General features: G+C 48.7%; 1 protein-coding gene across 3 annotated transcripts in view; it reads right to left on the bottom strand.

Moving 5' to 3' along the window:
* NCMAP (non-compact myelin associated protein) overlaps window positions 1–15,150 on the bottom strand; it is a 43,554-nt gene extending 28,404 nt beyond the window's left edge. Inside the window, exon 1 of one of the 3 annotated variants that reach the window (XM_059895742.1) lies at window positions 15,078–15,150. The gene's annotated coding sequence lies outside the window, so the exon portion shown is untranslated. Of the gene's footprint in view, window positions 1–14,413; window positions 14,497–15,077 lie in introns of those variants that run through there. The other 2 variants (XM_059895744.1, XM_059895745.1) reach the window with 2 other exon arrangements.
* Between the last annotated feature and the right edge of the window lie 4,066 nt (window positions 15,151–19,216).

Raw genomic sequence — 19,216 nt, 5'->3', positions numbered from 1 at the left:
ACGGGCCAGTGTGTCTTGAGCCGGCAAGGTGCTTGGCCAGGCGGGGCTACTGCAAAACACGCTAATAGGCACTTCATTTTCTCTCCGAACTGCCCAGAGCCACATCTGTTTAGCTACAAACCACAGCAGATGCCGCGCTGTTCAGCGAGCACTGACTGCCTCGGGAAAGAGAAGCTCAGATTCGCAGAGGAGAATGTGGCTGCTTGCGGGCTGGGGACCTCGGGCTCTGCCGTTCGCCAAAGGAGGGAGATTCTTAGCTGGGGACAGGGCGCCCGTCTCCACACCAGTCACACCACAGCCAGGGGGAGTGGAGTATGCCCTGAGTGTGACCTTTCCATGCCAGAGTGGAGAGGCTGGAAAGGGACTCTCTGTCTCAAAGCCCATCGGCTGCACAGCTACCCCAGAGAGCTTTCTAGCAACAAATCTGACCGTGCTGACCTCTGCATAGAGGCCTTCCGCTGCCTCTCACCGGCTAAGGCGAATGAAGTCCAAACCCCTCAGCAGGCTTTTTACCGCCCAGCAGCATTTAGACCTGTGCTCGCCAATACGGTAGCCACATGTGGCTATGGAGTCCTTGAAATGTGGCTGGTCTGAATTGAGGTGTGTTGTATGTGTAACATACCTGCGGGAACTCAGAGACGTAGCACAAAATGAAAGAGTGTGAAATAATACCTCAGTAGTTTTTAAATATTGATTAGATGTTTGATAATATTGGGATATACAAGGTTAAATAAAATATATTATCAAAATGTAATGTTTCTTTTTACTTTTTTAACGTGGCTACTAGAACACTGAAAGTTACAAATGTGGCTCATTTATATTGAACAACACCGATTTATACTATGTCCTTCTCTCTTTGCTGCCTCTCCTATCAACACTAGCTCATTCATTTGTTCATTTCTTCATGCATTTATTCATTCAGTAAAAATTCATTAATCATAAGCTACGTGCTAAGCACTGGAGACAAAAAGGAAACAATATAGGCCTGAGCCCACATGGAGCTTATGAACTATACTTTAGAGATACCAAAGAACTTGTGTTCTACACACACACATCGCATAGCATTACCTGCCTCTGCTCATATTCATGCTTCTCTCTAGAACGACTTCCTAACCCAGTCTGCCTGGTGAACTCCTATTTATACTTCAAAACCCAAACCGCCAAACACTTCAAGCACTTATGTCAAATGTTTCAATTAAAAAAAAAAAATCGGGCTTCCCTGGTGGCGCAGTGGTTTGGAATCTGCCTGCCAATGCAGGGAACACGGGTTCGAGCCCTGGTCTGGGAAGATCCCACATGCCGTGGAGCGACTAGGCCCGTGAGCCACAATTACTGAGCCTGCGTGTCTGGAGCCTGTGCTCTGCAACAAGAGAGGCTGCGATAGTGAGAGGCCCGCGCACCGCGATGAGGAGTGGCCCCCACTTGCCGCAACTAGAGAAAGCCCTCGCACAGAAACGAAGACCCAACACAGCCATAAATAAATAAATAAATAAATAAATTTATTTAAAAAAAAAAAAAATCTAACACTTAAAAAAAAAAAAAATCTACCTCATACAGTTTGTTCACTCCCACCCCTACTCCCTGCTGGGGTTCTGAACTATTAACTGTGTGATTATGCAATTTTACTATTGTGTCAGTTTAAATGTCACCACTCTTAAGACTATCCCTTTCCCTACAACCCCAGGAATTGTCTCATCCTCTTTAACCTTCTTCACAGAATAACCACCAGCTGAAACTGTCTTGTTTGTGACCCATCCAACCCCCAGATCCTAAGCTCTGTGAGAGCAGGGCAGGAGGCCGCCGGTAGGTCAGCGTGCCGGCATTTGCCTCCGTGGGCTGGTACGTCTTGAGCCAGCAGGGAGTTCAGCCAGGCAGGGCTACTGTCTTTCTTGTTCAGAGCTGACATCCCAGGGCCTAGCACAGTTCTTGGCACCTAGTAGGCACTTAGAAAATAAAGATGATGGCATGATGGCTGTAGAGTAGAGGGTGTTACAACAGAGGCTCTGGAGCCAGACTGCTCGGTTCAAATCCTGCACTCAATTAGCTACTGTTATCACCATCGTCATTGTTATTATATGTCTGCTTTCCCCCTCTTGAGGGCCCAGGCAGTGTCTTGGGCTTTGTCATGCCCCAGCACTTCACAGAATCTGGTCTCTTCCAGGGTTCCCCATTGCAGGAAATGTCACTGCCACTCACATAGCCTCTGAGGCCAGAAACCTAAAGTCACCGCCTGTCACCAGTTCTCCACCCCCATCATTAAGCCCTTTCAGATTTACCTTCATGTCTTATACATTTTCTTACTAACCTCTCTCATCCTCCCCATCCCTGTTCAGGTCCAGGCTTCTGTCTTCTCTCACCTGGATGCTGCAATAGCTTCCTAATAGGTCAAGGCTGCCTCTGCTCTGGGCCACTGCAACCCTTCTCCACAGCAGCTGCAGCAATCTTTAAAAACCTCAAGACTACTTCAGACTAGAACTTATGATGGTCAGCAAGTCCCCTGTACAGGATCTGGATCCTTCAGACCCCTCCAGTCTCCTCCCTGTCTGAGCTCTGCCCTCTGTCACTCTGTCCCGTCGCTGCCACAGGGCCTTTGCATATGCCAGAGCACTCTTTCCTCATTTATTGACACTTCTGATACTTTAACCCAAGCATCACTTCAAATTCCCATGCTGTGCACTGTCACAGCCCTGTGTCCCTCTGTCACCACTGGCTGTAGTTAGCACCTTCCATTTGATGAATGGGTGTGTCCCGTATCAGACTCTGAGCCCCATGAGTGTAGGGGATGTGTCAGTTTTTATGCACCCTTTGAATCCCTAGTTCCTCAAATACTGCTTGGCACATTGCAGGTATGAACACATAGTTGTCAAATGAAATCAACCCCCGCTAAGTGAATGAGCAGTGGGGGGTTAATAGCAGCTGACTGAACTGCCTCATTGAACCAGGACCAAGCACAGGTCATGGGTCTTGTGCTTTCCCACCACATGTGGCCGCTGGTAATGCAGACATGACATTAAGAGACAAGACAGGCCGTGAGTGCTATGGAGCTCGGAGTGGGAGAGGGTGCTGAGCAGGGGGCCGGGGAAGAGGGCGTGCTGCCGGGAGAGGCAAAATTTGAGCGGCACCATGTGGTCATTAAACCCTTGTGCTCTGGGGTCAGTGATCTGGGTCTGAATCCCAGTAATATAATAGTAGATTATATTTACCTGTCTCTAAGTGCCAAGCCCTCTGAGTGCTTTATGTCTATTTGATTGTCTCATCCACCCTAAGTGGAAAGCACATTACAGTTTAAATTTTCTATAGAGGACACTGAGGCCCAGAGAGGTTAACTAACTTGTCTAAGGTCACCAACTGGGATGGGATGTGAACTCCAGGAATCTGACTTCAGAGTCTGCTCCACATTTGAAGCCTTGATGATAAGAATAAGCATTTGATGAGCTCTTACTAGGTGCTAAGCACTTTTCTAAAAACTTTACAAGTAAGTTTTTATTTGTATCATTTTTATTTTTATAACTCATTTCATCCCATAATTTTATCTCTTTCTTATAAGTAAGCTGGGTATCATTATCTCCATCTTACAGGTGAAGAAACTGAAGTCCAGAAAGGTTAACTAACTTGCCTGAGGTCACACAGCCAGCAAAAGTGATGAAACTAGTTGGAACCATGCAGAACACTCAGAGTTCATTCTTTTAACCACTCCACTTCACAGCTTCTGCTCTATGAAGGTGCATTATTATTATTATAGTTTTGCTGGGATTTTGTCAGGTGGAGAAGGGAGGAGTGACATTCTAGCTGGGAAGAACATTGGGTGTGAAGACTGGGAGGCGGGGGTGAGGATGAACACTTTCAGGAAGGAAAGTGTGAGATTTGTGAGGGAGGTGGGACAGTGAGGGTCCCAGCACGGTGGAGCTGAGTGTCCAGGGAAGGCCAGAGAGGAGATGAGATGTGAGGGATGTTTTGGGATTAAGCTATGGAGGAACTTCCTCCACAGAGAGATGCTAGCATGCTCTGCTCTCTCCAGGATCCCTACGTCACGGATTCCATGTGAGATGTTTGAAAACTAGGAGCCTCAGAGCTTCTGACCTGGCTCTGCTGAGTGTCCTTTGGGAAGTTACTTAACCTCTCTGTGCCTCCATTCCTTTTCTGCAAAAGGGAGGTAATAAACGGGACATCTTTCGTTGGGCTCCTGCTTGAGTAAAATGACGTTATGCATACAAAGCCCCAGCAGAGTTTGGCATAAAGCAGCCCTTTGATATCTCATTTCTCTCCCTTCCCCGGCCTCTAGGACGACCTCCCCAAATCCCCAGCCTCACCAGAATCAAGGCTAAAATCAACAGCTGATCGAGAACCACTAAGGTCCCTGGAGACCACAGGTCAATAAGACGAGGAAGCAGAGAAGCAAATGTCAAGCTATCCAAAGTGTGTCCAAGACTGAGGAAAAAGAATAATTATAATTTATTTCCTTCTCCTTCTTGCTGTGTCAACTCGGGGTTATATAACTGAACTTCTCTGTGAGGTAGCCCTTGGGGCCGCCAGGAGACAGGGTTGGCGGTGACATAAGTAAATATTTCTCTGCTCTCTGCCCCGGGCTCGGGTTCTGAGCAAACACCACAGCCTGAAAGGGACGCCGTGACAAGGAGGAAGCTGGGTGAGGAGCTCTGGGCTGGGAGTCAGGAGCCCGTGTTCCAGGCCTAGCCCTGACTTGAAGGATGTGGACGTCAGGCGACGAGTGACCTGGGAGGAGAGATTACAGTGTGAGCTAGGGAGTGGTGGGACCTTCCCTGGGGAGAGAATCCAGCCTTCTCCCTGCACCCTGGCCTGGCATTCAAAGCCCTCTCTCCTGCCTTCTCCCCCATCCCATCTTGGAACCCACACACTACGAACCCTGGCTCTTTGGGACTACTGGGTCCCCCACGCCCCCCCAACAGGATTTGTTCGTCTCCCGGGAAGTCCTCCCCTTCCCTCGAAATGGTGGTATGGTGGCACGGACAGAGGTGTGGGGTTTGGAGTCAGACATGGGCTTGAATTCCGGCCTGAGTGGCCTTGGGCCTGTGACTTAACCTCTCTGGGCCTGTTTCCTCATCTGTAAACTGGGCTTGGTGATTCCTGTCTTTTTCCTGGTTGCAACAATCAAATGAGATAACAATTGTTAATAAGTGCCAATTACTTAGCCTTAACGCATAAACGTGTGAGGGTTTTGCGTGTATAAGTCATTTAGCAATGCATATCAAGCCTCTAGAAAAGTGAGTGCCTGATGCATAGTGGTCACTGATAAATGCTGCTTTCCTTCTCCAAGACCTGCCCAAAGCATCCCCGCCAATCTCAAATAGGTCGATGTCTTCTGAGACGTCACAGCATCTCATAGGTACTTTGCTTACAGCATTTATCATATGAAAGTGTTGTAATTAGTAGACAGGTCTGTCTTCCCTTCTATTCTAGGAGCTCCGTGGGGAGTAAATTCATGCACACAGAGAGGCTGCATGGAAGAGATGGGCTTTCACAGATGCCCTAGGATGGGTTGGCTTTGAACATACACTGAACTCTCTGGGCTCTGCCTGCCTGAGCTCTGCTGATGGCCATCAGAGGCCCTCGCTCAGCGCCATGCAGACTCCAGGGGCAAGCCACACCCTCTTCTGGGTGCTTATGGGGCTTGGACTTGGACCTGCACCATAATTTTTTAGTCAAAACCCAGGACACTGGTCCTAGCAAAAGATTTTGGGTCCATGAGGAGTCCAAGAGGAGATCTAGAAGCTATAGAATGAATGTAGAAATACTGGAATTTGCAGGATAGTCCAGAGGTTTATGAATTGTAGACTTACTTCCACAATGCCTGGCCTGGTCATGCACCTGGCATACGATAACTGTCTAACAAATGCTTAGTGGATTGGGGGCAGTGTGTTTTTTCACTCCATCGTGCTGCTGGGATATTCTACTGTAAAGGAACAGAAGCTACCAGCCTTCTTCCCTGGGGACCCACTTGTTGCAGAAAGAATTGCTGAGACCTTGGCTTTCTGAACAGTGTCTCTCCTTCATTCCAATACCATCAATCGCTTCCGGCTGGCTACAGAATAAAGCCCTAATTCTTTGTCTCATCAACTAAGGTGTTCCATGAAATTTTTCCAGTTTTATCCACCAGCACCTGTCTCCTCCTTTTCTCCCCGGCCCTAGGCAGGGAATGAGTGACTTCCTGTCTCCTAAACTCACCCATGCTTCCCAGCACTGGGAAGCTAGCTGCACAGTATTTCCCATCCCACTGCTCCCCGCTGAAGAGGTGGAGTCTATTTCTCCACTCCTTTGAATCTAGGTGGGCCCTATGACTGCTGGGACCACTAGAATACGGTAGAAGTGACACTGGAAGTTCCAGATATAGCCCTTCAGTGGCAGCTTCTGCTTCCTGCCTCTCAGAATGCTTGCTCCTGGAAACCTCCTTCTTGGAACCCAGCTGACGTGCTGTGAGGAGCCCAAGGCACGTGCAGAGGCCACAGGTAGATGTGCTAGCTGACAGCCCCAGCTGTGCTCCCAACTGACAGCCAAGTGTCACTAGGCAGCCACGTGAGTGAGCCACTGTGGGCGCCCAGGCCAGCTGAGCCTTCAGATGTGAAGATCTGACCGAAACCACGCGACAGACAGCATCAAGGCACTAAGTCTTGGAGTAGTTGGTTACACAGGGATAGATAATCAGCACACTGGCCTTTGCTCCAGTGCTCTCTTCCCAGTGCTACACCAATCTAAACCTTCCTCTGTCATGAGACCCAACTGTCCCCTCCTCGCTAGGTCACCTCTTCCACCTCTGACTACTTATAATAATTGTCTGCACCAATCACAATGGCTTTGCAGTGAGATCCCTGGACCCACTTTTCCTTTAAAACATTTAAAAGTGTGCTCTAAACAGAAATGTTCTATCATTTCTGAAAATGGAAAACCAATGTCACTTGCCATTAACAGAAAGTAACAAAATAAAATAGATGAAACGGATCAATGTCATTAAACTCTAGCTGGACAGTGTTACCTCCCAAAGTGTCTGGGCCCAAGGCTGGTCCTCCGTTAAAAAGATGAGCAAGTGTTGTAGCCAGACTCTGAGTTCCAGAATCTGGGTAGTTACAGCACACCAGCTTCCAGATCCCTGGATCACATGGCCATGGTTGCGTATCCTTAAATTCAACAGCTCCAGGCAACCTTGTGATTCCTTCACTTTCCTGATTATGGCAGGTGCCATAGCTCTCCAGTCTGGCCAGTTCTGTTTTGTTTTGGAAGCCTCCAGCCTTTCCAATATTTTAAAAGAATTAGGTGCATAAAATCCCTTCCTACCGAAAATGCTGAGTTCTGCTTCTGTTTCTTGCACTGACCCCTGACTTAAACACCCTGACTTCCCATAGCTCTTGCAGCACGTCCTGGAACTTGTTTCTTTTATTATTTAGGTATTTCCTTCATGAGTATTTTCAATGTGGGTCTTTGTGTATTCCACCTTCTAAGGCTTTATTTGCCTAAGAATATTTTTAGTATGACCTCATGTTTGAATGACAATTTGGCTGGCTTTAAAATTCTGGATTGAAAGGGTTCTTTTCTTTCAATTCTTATAATAACATTACTCTTTGACTTCCTGGATCAAGGGCTGTTATTGAGATGTATAATGTCAATCTGATTCTTGGCCCTTTGTAAGGGATGCTATTTCTCTTTGTCCTTCCTCTTTGTCTGTCATATTCTCGATTTTACCATGATATCTTTGTGTGGATTTCTCTTTATTTCTACTGTTGGCTACTCCATGAGTCCTTTCAATCTGAGTTCATTTTCCTTTAATTCTGGAACATTTAATCTCCATTATTTCAATTCTTCCCTATTCTCCATTTTTCTTTTTCTCTCCTTTAGGGACACCTACTTCTACCCTCCATCTCTTAGGTTTTCTTTTTCATTTGTTCTCTCTTTGTCTTTTCCTGCATCCTGGGACAGTTCTCAATCTGATTTTCCTCTTTAGTAGTTAGTTGTTAGTTCACTTGTATCCAACCTTATATTTATACCATCTACTGTGTCCTTTATTTTAAAGAGTGTATCTTTCATAGCTAATCTTTTGCCTTGGTTCTCTCCTGTGACTTCTTGCCCTTGCGTTATTTTACAAATGTCTTCCCTTATCTTTTTAGGCATAATTATCGTGCTTTACTTCAAAATCTTGGTCCATCTACTTCAATCATTCTGCTTTAGATGACATATGCAGCTTGATTTATTGTCTTTCTTGTATAGTAGTTGTACTTCTTGGGCATCTGATTATTTTCGTGGGTGAATTCATGTCCCCCTGGGGGTATTTGCTCTCAGTCTGGTAATGTGTCCTGGGGAAGGGCCAAAGGCATTAAGAGGAAAAAAGATGAGCCCGGGGCCAGAGAGCCACACAGACTCCCTCAGCCACCTCCTTCCCGTTGGCACTCTGCCTGTGTGTGTGTCAGGCTTCACCTTGGAGTTCCAGGGAGAAGCAGCCTTGGCAGGAGGTAGAATCCTCCAGTGGGATCCCACAGGCTAGGCTGGGTGGTGGGGTTGGACGGGCATTGATGGGGGAGTGAATGCCTGAAGCTTGTCCTGTTTTGGTCAGTCCCTTACTCCAGCAGGGCTTTGAGCTGCCCCAGACTCCCCCCAGGGCTGTAGCTGCCAACTTCTGCACTACAGAGGCAGGAGATAGTGACTGTCCCAAGACAAGGAGCAGGGACAGGAAGTGGGTAAGCGTCCTAGAGAGCAGGACAGTGGAGAGGTCAGTCCACCATTCATTCATTCCACACTGAAAGTGTGTCTTTCCACACTGAAAGTTGTGCTGGGCGACGGGGGAGACTGTGGGAAATGGACCCTGCCCTCGTGGAGGTCATGCTCTGACAATGAAACAGGGAAGAGCTAAATCTGACTACAGATTGGATCTGTTTCTTTTACTTTAACCTTTGCTTTCAGCTGCTTTTGTTCATTAAAAGGATATTGTCTCTACAAAATGGCCTGCCTTGGGGAACCCTGCCCCTCTGCCTGAATGTTAAACCAAAGTGCCTTTGTTCAGGGAAACATCCCGACCCTGTCCACCTGTGGATGGCTGCAAGAAAGAAGAAATTAACATGTCCCCTCACCGAGGCTGGCCATTCCAGGGGACAGCTGCAAACCTTATGGCCTTTTTACTTTACTTCCTCACCTCCTTCCCCTCTCTGTTCTATAAAGAAAATGGCATCCGAACCCGATAAGTTGGTTTTTCGGAGACATTTGTCTGCCATCTTCTCGGTCTGCCGGCTTTCTGAATAAAGTCGTTATGCCTCACCTCAACGTCTCCGATTTATTGGCCTGTTGTGCGGCGAGCTGAGAGAGCTTGGACCTGTAACTACAACGGTCTAACAGACCCAGCTTAGTTCCCTACTAAGGTCCCTATCTTGGCACCTCCTTTTGGGCACCTCACTGAGTCTTCCTAAGTCTCAGTTTCTTCATCTGTAAAATGGAGATGAGACAGTTCATGCCAAGTGATTAGCAAATGCCCAGCACATTGAGAGCTCTCAAAAATATGAATTACTGTTGTTATTATTACCATGACCAATGATAATGTTTCTGGGGATTAGGTAGGAACTTGGAGCTGCTCCCATAAGATAAATGAATTCCCTTTTGTCCTCTGGGCAAACCAGTCACCCTTTAGGTCTGAGACTGGATAGAAGGCCAAGATGGGGTGTCTAGAATTTCCACATAAGAGGATAGAGTGGTCTTGGCTCTTTGAAAAGTTTTGGTCAAGAAGTAGCGAGGCAGAGGGTGGGAGTTTGGTGGGGAGGTGAATAAAAAAACCAAGTTACATTTTCCAGAGAGAACTATTAATACCACCATAGGCATTAAGATTTCAGATAACTAGTCTCTTTTCTACAGTTTCTTGCTTGTTCTTTTTTTTTTTTTTAATTGCTAAAGGGAAGTACAGGGAGGAGGTTAGAACTTCCAGTGTGGGCGGGAATCTCAACCTTGTTTCTCCCTAGCCTCAGGGCCTGTGTCCCTCCTGGGCCCAGGAGACAAAGTGCCAGGGCTCACAATACTTTCCCCGGGCTCACAAAAATGTTCTCATTTCTGTCAAAATCAGAAGAAAACAGGAACTTTTAGGTTGAAGAAAATGTTTTAATACACCAATGCTGTCATTAATATAACTGTTAATATTTTTTAGGGAGGAAGGCGTCCACGAAGGCAAAATTGCGTCCCTGGTAAGCTCTGTGACCACCAGCAAGTGGTCTCTGAACCTTAGCAGGGACCGAGGGAATAATACTACTCACTTCCTGGGCTGCCGTGGGTGTTAAAGGGACTGAGGCATGTGGAGCATTTAGCGCTGTGTGGGCACCAGCAAACACAGGCTCTCAGCAAGCAGACGTTAACCATTTATTTCCCTCTGAGACCCGCAGGCTAAAACCTTAGGAAAGCTGGAGGAGGGTTAGGGGATTAGGGACAGCAGCGGAGGAACAAGTTACACAACTGCTTTTTAATTTGCACGACAGGCTGAAAGAGATCATCCCCAGTGGAGGAACAGATGGAAGCTTCAAGGCCAGGCCATGTGTGCCGGCGTCTGCCAGAAACCAGACAAACACCAGGAAAAAGAGCTGAATTTCCAGTGCAGGCCCGAGGCAGGTGTTAGCCTTGGAGAATGAGTGAGTGAATGAATGAATGAATGATGAATGAATTCTGGAGGAATTGAAAAATCCTGAGGCTTGTTGGCCCTAAAAGTTGGCTCGACAGGTCCCAAGACACAAGCTTCTCTGAAGGGGAAGGGAAACTAATATTTATTAAGGGAGGACTGTGGATAGTATCCCCTTTAATACATTAGGAAACTGAGGCTCAGAGAGGCGATGTGGCTTGACCAAGATCCCACGGCTCAAAAGCAGAGGCCTATGTCCCTGCTCTGTGCCCCATCCTCACAGCTGGCTGAGGCTGCCCCAGATGCAGCGAGGCGTGCTGGCGGTCCAGGGTCTGCACGGGTCCTTGAGATGCCAGGAGCTTCTAAGACCGCCCCCTCCACCTCCTGAAGCTGCCCAGGACGTACCATAGGATCTGGCAGCCCCACTGAGGGCCCCAACAGCTCAGGAGTATCTGGCCCAGGCAGGAGGCCCCTCACAACAGGCCTGGAAGCTGGCTGAAGAACAGGCCTCTCTGTCTTAGAGACTGGCACACCCTCTTTTCCTTCCTTAGGCCAAACTGCAGCCACCACCCCCAGGAGTTTCAAACCACATGAGAGGTTCCAGCCCAGCTGCCACTGGCCCTACCCCCTCAACTGTACCTACACCCAGCCCTGCTCAGGAATCCAGAGACCTGCTGGCAGGCTCTTGCCTTGGCCCAGTCCCCTTCCCCTCTTCCTGCCCCCTCCTGCCCACCGAGGATCTATCGTCCTGATAAGGAATTCCTCTGAAAGCAGGCAAAGAGGGATCCACCCTGCCAGATCCCAAAGCAAAGAGTGGGATGCCAGAAGCCCAGATGTCAATGACCGCATCAGGAGGCCGGATGGATGGAGATGGGGAACCCAATAGGGCGGTGTGCTCGGCGCTTGGAGGTTGTCCAGGAGAAACAAACACGCCGCTGCTTCTGGGCTGCCTTCAGAGGCTCTCGCATGGCAACGTGCAGGGGGCATCTTAACACAGGCACTGCTGGCCAGCAATACTTAGCCTAGGTTAGAGAGGTTCCTATTTTGGATTATTTTTCTCCAATATCAAACATACATCTTTTAAAAAGTAAAGTGAACATACATAATTTGGGGTCTATTTCATCATATGAGGTTTTTGGTTTTGTTTTTAATTAAAAGGGTTTATTGGGCAACTTAAAATCCACTTTACCATTCTTTTTTTTAAGCTTCCATTCCATTTTATTGGAAGATTGGAAAGTAAAGAGAAATGTTGCAGGATTTACAATTCCCAGAGACTCTCACAGCCCACTGTAGTGACAAAGCACTTGGATTAGGAGACTTGAGGTCTCCCCTAACTCTCCACTGACCGAGTGCATCTCATCCTCTCCGGACCCCAGTTTTCTCACCTTTAAATGGAGGGAGCCCCCTGTTACCTTTAAGGGTCCCTGTAGCTCCTATCTTCTGTGACCCTGAGTCCCAGGAGCAATGGGATGGGGATCAGCTTGGATGTTGCTTTCCTCCTCTCAAAGCCCCGGGGGGCTCCGGGGGGCTGATTGTCAAGGGCACAGGGCTGGGAGCGGCAGCACAGTGCCTAGGCCTCCCCCTGAGGTGTAAATGTCTACTAGTAGTGGAGTCTTCCCTAAGACGCTGATGGTGGCAGGAGAGAGGGTGGAGGCACAGAACATGTGGCAGGGGGACGCACCCTTCAAGCTGTGGGGTAGGGATTGGACAGGGGAAAAAGAACTTGCGGTGCTTACTTCAGTTCTGTCAGGAGGTGCTCTCCTCTCTCAACGCCAAGAGCCCCAGTCCTCAGCCCAGGTTTGTGCATTCCACAGACATTCACCGAATGCCTACCACGTGCGGGACACTGTCGTAGGTGGGGATACAGTAAGGAAGGAGGCAGGCTTGCTCCCTGTTCCCATAGAGTTTACAGTCGGTGGGAAACACAGACATTAAATGATTATGAGCAATTATGGAAAGTGCTAAAAGGAGAAGCTTCGAACTTGGCTCTTTTGAGGGATACAGTGGCTCCCATCTCCTCTTGATGTGTTCCCCCAAATCTCTCACCTCCACTTCATTCTCACCTCCTCCTTCATCAAATGTTCCATTAAACATTTACTTTTCAATTGCTTCTCACAGACTCCTAGTCACCACAGGGAGATGGAAACCCAATGAGGCTGCCTGCCAGGACGTCAGACAGGCTGAAGGTCCCTAACTTTGCTAAGAGTGGCTCCACCTCAAGGACATAGCTCCCTCCCAGCCTGAGGCATCAGTGGCCACTGTCCACAGGGGTGATAAGGGGTGTGGGAACCGGCCACGGGGATAAGCTTTGAATCCACTGCAGCAGATTCCCCCAGAGACCCAACACGTTCCCCTAGCCCAACTCACTGTGAGCCTGGCTCAGCACACCCACAGTAGTTGGCCCACCTGGCACCACACTGCCCCCTTCAGCTACCTCACCACCAGCCAGGAGACAGCAGGACAAGGTGAGGAATGTCCCACCCCCATGAAGGGGCCATGGGAGCCCCTTTCCCTTTTCATCTTCCGTTCCCATCAGGCACCCACAGTCCTTTGCTATGTCTTCCCCCGCCCCCCGCCCACCCGCCTCCCCTTACCCCTGTAACTTGGAGGTGGACACTCAGAGGATGTGAGAAAGATATCTGACCTACCTAGAGTCCCAGCTCCTTCATCTACTCCCATGTGGCTGCTGGGATTCAGGATTCCAGGATTTTGTGTGCCCTCCCTACCTCTGTGCTCTGGATGAGCTTATCATGTTACTCCCCTGCCCCCCATAAGAGGGGGTGCCCCAAATCTGTTACTCTGGGCTTATCTTAATCTGTTCCACTGCTCCATCCACCTAAACCACCGGCTCCTACATCATCCCATCTATTAGGATCTGATCATCTCTAAATTCACTGCTATTTATTGACTACTTACCACATGCCAACTGTTGTACTACATACTCATTCATTGTTCACTCATTCAACCAATATGTAGTGAGACCTACTATATGCCAGGCACCATATAATGGTGAACCAAATAGACATGGCCCCTGCCCCCAAGAAGCTACAGCCTAGGGCTTCCCTGGTGGTGCAGTGGTTAAGAATCCGCCTGCCAATGCAGGAGACACGGGTTCGAGCCCTGGTCCGGGAAGATCCCACCATGCCGCGGAGCAACTAAGCCCACGCACCACAGCTACTGAGCCTGCGCTCTAGAGCCCACGAGCCACAACTACTGAGCCCACGTGCCACAACTACTGAAGCCCACGCCTAGAGCCCGTGCTCCGCAACAGAGAAGCCACGGCAACAAAGAGTAGCCCCCACTCTCAGCAACTAGAGAAAACCTGCGTGCAGCAACGAAGACCCAGTACAGCCAAAAATTAAATAAATGAATAAATAAATAAATTTATATATAAAAAAAAGAAGCTACAGTCTAGTGGAAATTAACAGCTTATATTTACTGAGTGCCTATAATATACAAACCTTGTACTAAGCACTTTATATGGACTAGCTGACACTCTGTCAAAGAAATTGCTTCACTTACGGAGCAAAGGGAACTGTAGAGAAATGCAGGGTCCTGCCCAAGACTAAGTTATTGGCCACCTAAGGGGCAAGGCAGGGATTCCAATGCCCAGGTTGACTGATTCTAAAGCACCAGCACTATGCTGTCTTCCCCACCCCTACTCAATCCCACCCCCTCCAAGCGCCCCTCCAGATCCTCCTCCCAGACTAGACGGCTTCCTCGGTCCCTCTAAGCCTGCTCTAGTATTTGACACACCCATGTCCTCCTCCTGCCAGATATCCAGACCACAGAACGTGTCCCCACCTCTTTCCTCTGGAGCAGCTAGTCCAGTGAGCCACCCCGGAGCTGCTGAGTTTGCTGATCTGAGCTAGAACACTGGTTTCCTCCCCCTGCTGTGGGTTTTCATCGCAGATCTTCCTCCTGGAGGGGCCTCCGCACAGGGCTCACCCATCCAGACGCCCATTTCACAGATGAAGCCAACACAGGTCCTGAGCGGTTCAAAATCCCTTTACCTCCTGGCTGGCCGAGTCCGCTCCCTTTTCTTCCGGGGAGTCTCGGACCCTCAGCCGGAGGCTTGGTGAGGGCGGTGGGACAAGGAAACGACCTGCCTGCGGGTTGCCCGGAATATCAACCCCCCAAACGCAGGCTGGCGCTCGGGGCACTTCTCCGCGAGGGTCGAGCTTGCTCGGCACTCCGGGCACTTGTACGCATGCCCCATCCCCACTTCCAAAACCCGCAAAAGGTGACCGATATCCCTCCCTCCACCCCGACCACCGCCCACCGCCCTCGCGCGCAGACCCCAGGCACCTCTTCCAACGAAGGTGGGGGTGGGACTGGGAACCCCTCACCCTCCCTCTCCCGTCACCCCTCCGCGGAGCGCGGCAGGTGGACAGCGAGCGGCTGCGCCTGAGCCGGGCCGCCCGTGCCCCCCGCAGACCCGGCGTCCCCGGCGTCCCGCGCCTCCTACCTGCTCGGGGGAGCCCTGCGCGCCGGCCGCCGCCCGCTCCGCCTCCCGCCGGCGCCACCACAGCCGCCCCGGCTCCGGCCGCCCGGGATCCCGCCCCCGGCTCCGCCCCGCCCCGCCCCGCCCCGCGCAGGTGATCCCGGGGAGGGGCCGAGTTGCCCCCTCGGTCACTGCCTCGGGGGCCATGCTGGGGGCGCCAGGCTGGGGACGCTGGCTGGGCGGCGCCTCACCGCAGTGTCCTCGCGCTAATGCTGGCCTGGGTCCTTCTTGAGATTCCAGTTCTGGCACACCCACCCCCACCCCCAGGCGCTCAGCCCACCAAGGCCACGTCTCCCAGGCCAGACTTCTGCCAGGGCAGAAGGGGAGAAGGGGCCTTACAAATACACCCGGCCGGGTGTGAGCTGCAGGGGGTTTGTGTAGGTGTCTGTTGTTTTTTTTTTTTAATTTATAATATTTATAGACTTTTTTTTTTTGTTTGGCTGCACTGGGTCTTCGTTGCTGCGCGCGGGCTTTCTCTAGTTGCAGTGAGCAGGGGCTACTCTTCCCTGCGGTGCGCGGGCTTCTCATTGCGGTGGCTTCTCTTTGTTGCGGAGCACAGGCTCTAGGTGCGCGGGCTTCAGTAGTTGTGGCTCGCGGGCTCAGTAGTTGTGGCTCGCGGGCTCTAGAGCGCAGGCTCAGTAGTTGTGGCGCACGGGCTTAGTTGCTTGCGGCATGTGGGATCTTCCCAGGCCAGGGCTCGAACCCGTGTCCCCTGCATTGGCAGGCGTATTCTTAACCGCTGCGCCACTAGGGAAGCCCATTTATCGCCTTTTAAAAAACATTTTTATTTGAGTATAGTTGATTTAAAATGTTGTGTTAGTTTCAGGTGTACAGCAAAGTGAATCAGTTATACATATACGTATATCCACTCTTTTTTTAGATTCTTTTCCCATATAGCCCATTACAGAGTATTGAGTAGAGTTCCCTGTGCTATACAGCAGGTTCTTATTAGTTATCTATTTTATATATAGTAGTGTGTATATGTCAATTCCAATCTCCCAATTTATCCCTCTCCGCCCCATCCCCTGGTAACTATAAGTTTGTTTTCTACATCTGTGACTCTACTTCTGTTTTGTAAATAAGTTCATTTGTACCCCTTTTTTAGATTCCACATAAGCGTTATCATATGATATTTGTCTTTCCGTGTCTGGCTTACTTCACTCAGTATGACAGTCTCTAGATCATCCATGTTGCTGCAAATGGCATTATTTTGTTCTTTTTTATGATGAATAATATTCCATTGTATATATGTACCACATCTTTATCCATTCCTCTGTTGATGGACATTTAGGTTACTTCCATGGCCTGGCTATTGTAAATAGCACTACAATGAACATTGGGGTACATATATCTTTTCAAATTACGGTTGTCTCCAGGTATATGCGTAGGAGTGGGATTGCTGGGTCATATGGTAGTTCTAGTTTTTTTTTTAAGCTGTTTTAAAGTTTCATTTTATTTATTTTTTGTCTGCGTTGGGTCTTCGTCGCTGCGCACCGGCTTTCTCTAGTTGCGCTGAGTCATTGCAGTGCGCGGGCCTCTCATTACGGTGGCTTCTCTTGTTGTGGAGCATGGGCTCTAGGCACTTGGGCTTCAGTAGTTGTGGCTCGCGGGCTCTAGAGCGCAGGCTCAGTAGTTGTGGTGCACAGGCTTAGTTGCTCCGCAGCATGTGGGATCTTCCCGGCCCAGGGATCGGGCCCGTGTCCCCTGCATTGGCAGGCAGATTCTTAACCACTGCACCACCAGGGAAGTCCTATTTTTAGTTTTTTAAGGAACCTCCATTCTGTTCTCCATAGTGGCTGTACTTGTTTAGGTGTCTTTAAAGTGGGATTGTGCTGGGAATTCCCTGGCAGTCCAGTGGTTAGGACTCCACGCTTCCACTGCAGGGGGCATGGGTTCGATCCCTGGTTGGGAGACTAAGATCCCGAAAGTTGCATGGTGAGGCCAAATAAATAAATTAATTAATTAAGTGGGATTGTGCTAATTTGATTGAAGGCTTTGGGGGAGGTTGGGGTCTAGACAATCACAGAATGTTACACCAGGAGGTTTGCGGGCTAGCAAATGTCAAAAACTCTGCCCTGTAGAATCCGGCAGTCTCCTGCATCAGACTGGTTTACGGCTGGATCCCTGGAGCCCAGTACTCTATCCCGGGCACACAATGGGCCCTCAATTAATATTTATAAAAAGAGAGAAGAGATCTTAGGGGGTCTCTTAGGGGATCTCCCCGTTTACAAACAGGAAACTGAGGCCCAGGAAGCAGAGGTAAGTTGCCCAAAATCACACAGCAGGGGAATGACAGAATCAAGAGTACAGCCAGGTTTCCCCATTGTGATTTCAAATTATTTCTAGAAAGTGTTTGGTTTGGGGCCTAATGCTATGTCACTGGTGCCTGTGAGATGCTGTCAAAGCCTTGATAACTTCCTCCCAAGTTGGCTGAAAACAGAGAGCCCACTGTGTGTTCACAGGCAACTCAGGTGGTGTTTATTAACAAGGATTGATTAAGAAGTGAAATTCTGTGACTCACTATATTGTACACCTGTAACTTATATAATATTGTAAGTCAACAATACTTCAATTAAAAAAAGAAGTGTAATTCTGTGATTCTACTTTTTTTTTTTTTTTTAAGTGAAAGCAGGTTTATTGAGAGATACACATTCCAAAGGCAGAATGCTGTCCATCTCAGAAGGCGAGAGCAGCCCCAGGGCATGAGGTTGTCTTGGAAAGTGAGAGCAGCCTGTGATTCTACTTCTCACCAAATACATGAGACACAATCCTTGGCTTCAAAGAGCTTCTCTGTGGTGGGAGAGGCAGATCTGTCCACAAAGCAGGGGCTGTGAAGGAAGGCAGAAGGCAGAGAGAGCCCCGTGAGAGATTGCTCTGGTCCTGAGACCTGAGATCTATGAGACCACTTCAAGATACTTCCAGAAGCTCTTGCTGGGCTGTGCATGGGGTCAAGGGCTCTGCAGTCAGATGGTCTCAAGTTTCAATCCTGACTCAATTGCTTACTAATTGCAAGGCAGGAGCAGGTTTTTGTTTTTTGTTGTTGTTGTTTTTAACCTCTCTGAGACTCAGTTTCTTTCGGTTGGATGAAGATAGTATACTTCCCTCAGTATAGTTGTGGTGAGAATTAAAAATGCGATAATGCTTATTATGAACTTTCATCAAATCTTTAACTGTGGTCTTTTTTAAGTCTTTTGTCACTTACAGACAGTTCTGGGTGTACTCTGATGCTCTTGCAAATATGTTCCTATAAAAGGGTTTCATCTTTAAGAAATTCATGGAAAAGACTCTGACAAGTACAGGTTTCTGGTAACTGACTGTACTGCTGAACTGAATGAATAAGCATTTTCAGAACTCTAATGAAAAACTGATGAACTCATAAAAGTGCTAACAAAAGATCAAGATGAAAAAAAAAATTAATTACATGGGACTGAGTGAACTGATGAGGATGAGTATGATTTTTGTGACTTTCTGTCTGAATTAAAAAAAAAAAAATCCCACAAGGACTCAGAGGCAAAGAATATACAAATCAATTTTCACTGCAAAGTAAAGGAGCTGTTACAGTGGAGGATTACTGGACTGAATGTCAATATTATGACATAGTATGAGTGTGTTTCATGTTTGGTAATTGCAATCATTGTTGCTTTTGTTGTGGTCATCCATGTACAATGCTTGGTGTCAGTCTATTTATCTCTTGTAAAAATAAAATACAGTGTGTGTGTGTGGAAAAAAAATGCGATAATGCTTATAAAAGTCTAGATAAATGGAAGAATTATTATGCTAAGTGGTAGGGGCTGGGGAGGTGGACACGCCAACACAAAGGGGACCTAGCATCTCTGTTAGGTTCCCCTCTGAGGAATTCAGTGGTCTTCAGACTTCTGTCATCCATGGCTCTACCCCACCTTCTGCTTTCTCCCTTAACCCAGGCCAACCAAGCCATAGGACACCTGCCATGTCAGAATGGCTTTGCACACACCTGCCGTGAGGGATTCAGGAATGAAACTCTGAAACCAAACAGGACCCTGTAGGGCCTTCCCTGGTACAAGTCCCTCCGTGTCCCCCACTTCTTGTTTGGCCTTCCCTGGGCTCCAAAGAGCAGACTCAAG

Source organism: Balaenoptera ricei, chromosome 1 (assembly GCF_028023285.1).
Source record: "Balaenoptera ricei isolate mBalRic1 chromosome 1, mBalRic1.hap2, whole genome shotgun sequence".
In the NCBI taxonomy this organism is placed as follows: domain Eukaryota; kingdom Metazoa; phylum Chordata; class Mammalia; order Artiodactyla; family Balaenopteridae; genus Balaenoptera; species Balaenoptera ricei.
This window is presented reverse-complemented; position numbering and strand designations above follow the sequence as displayed.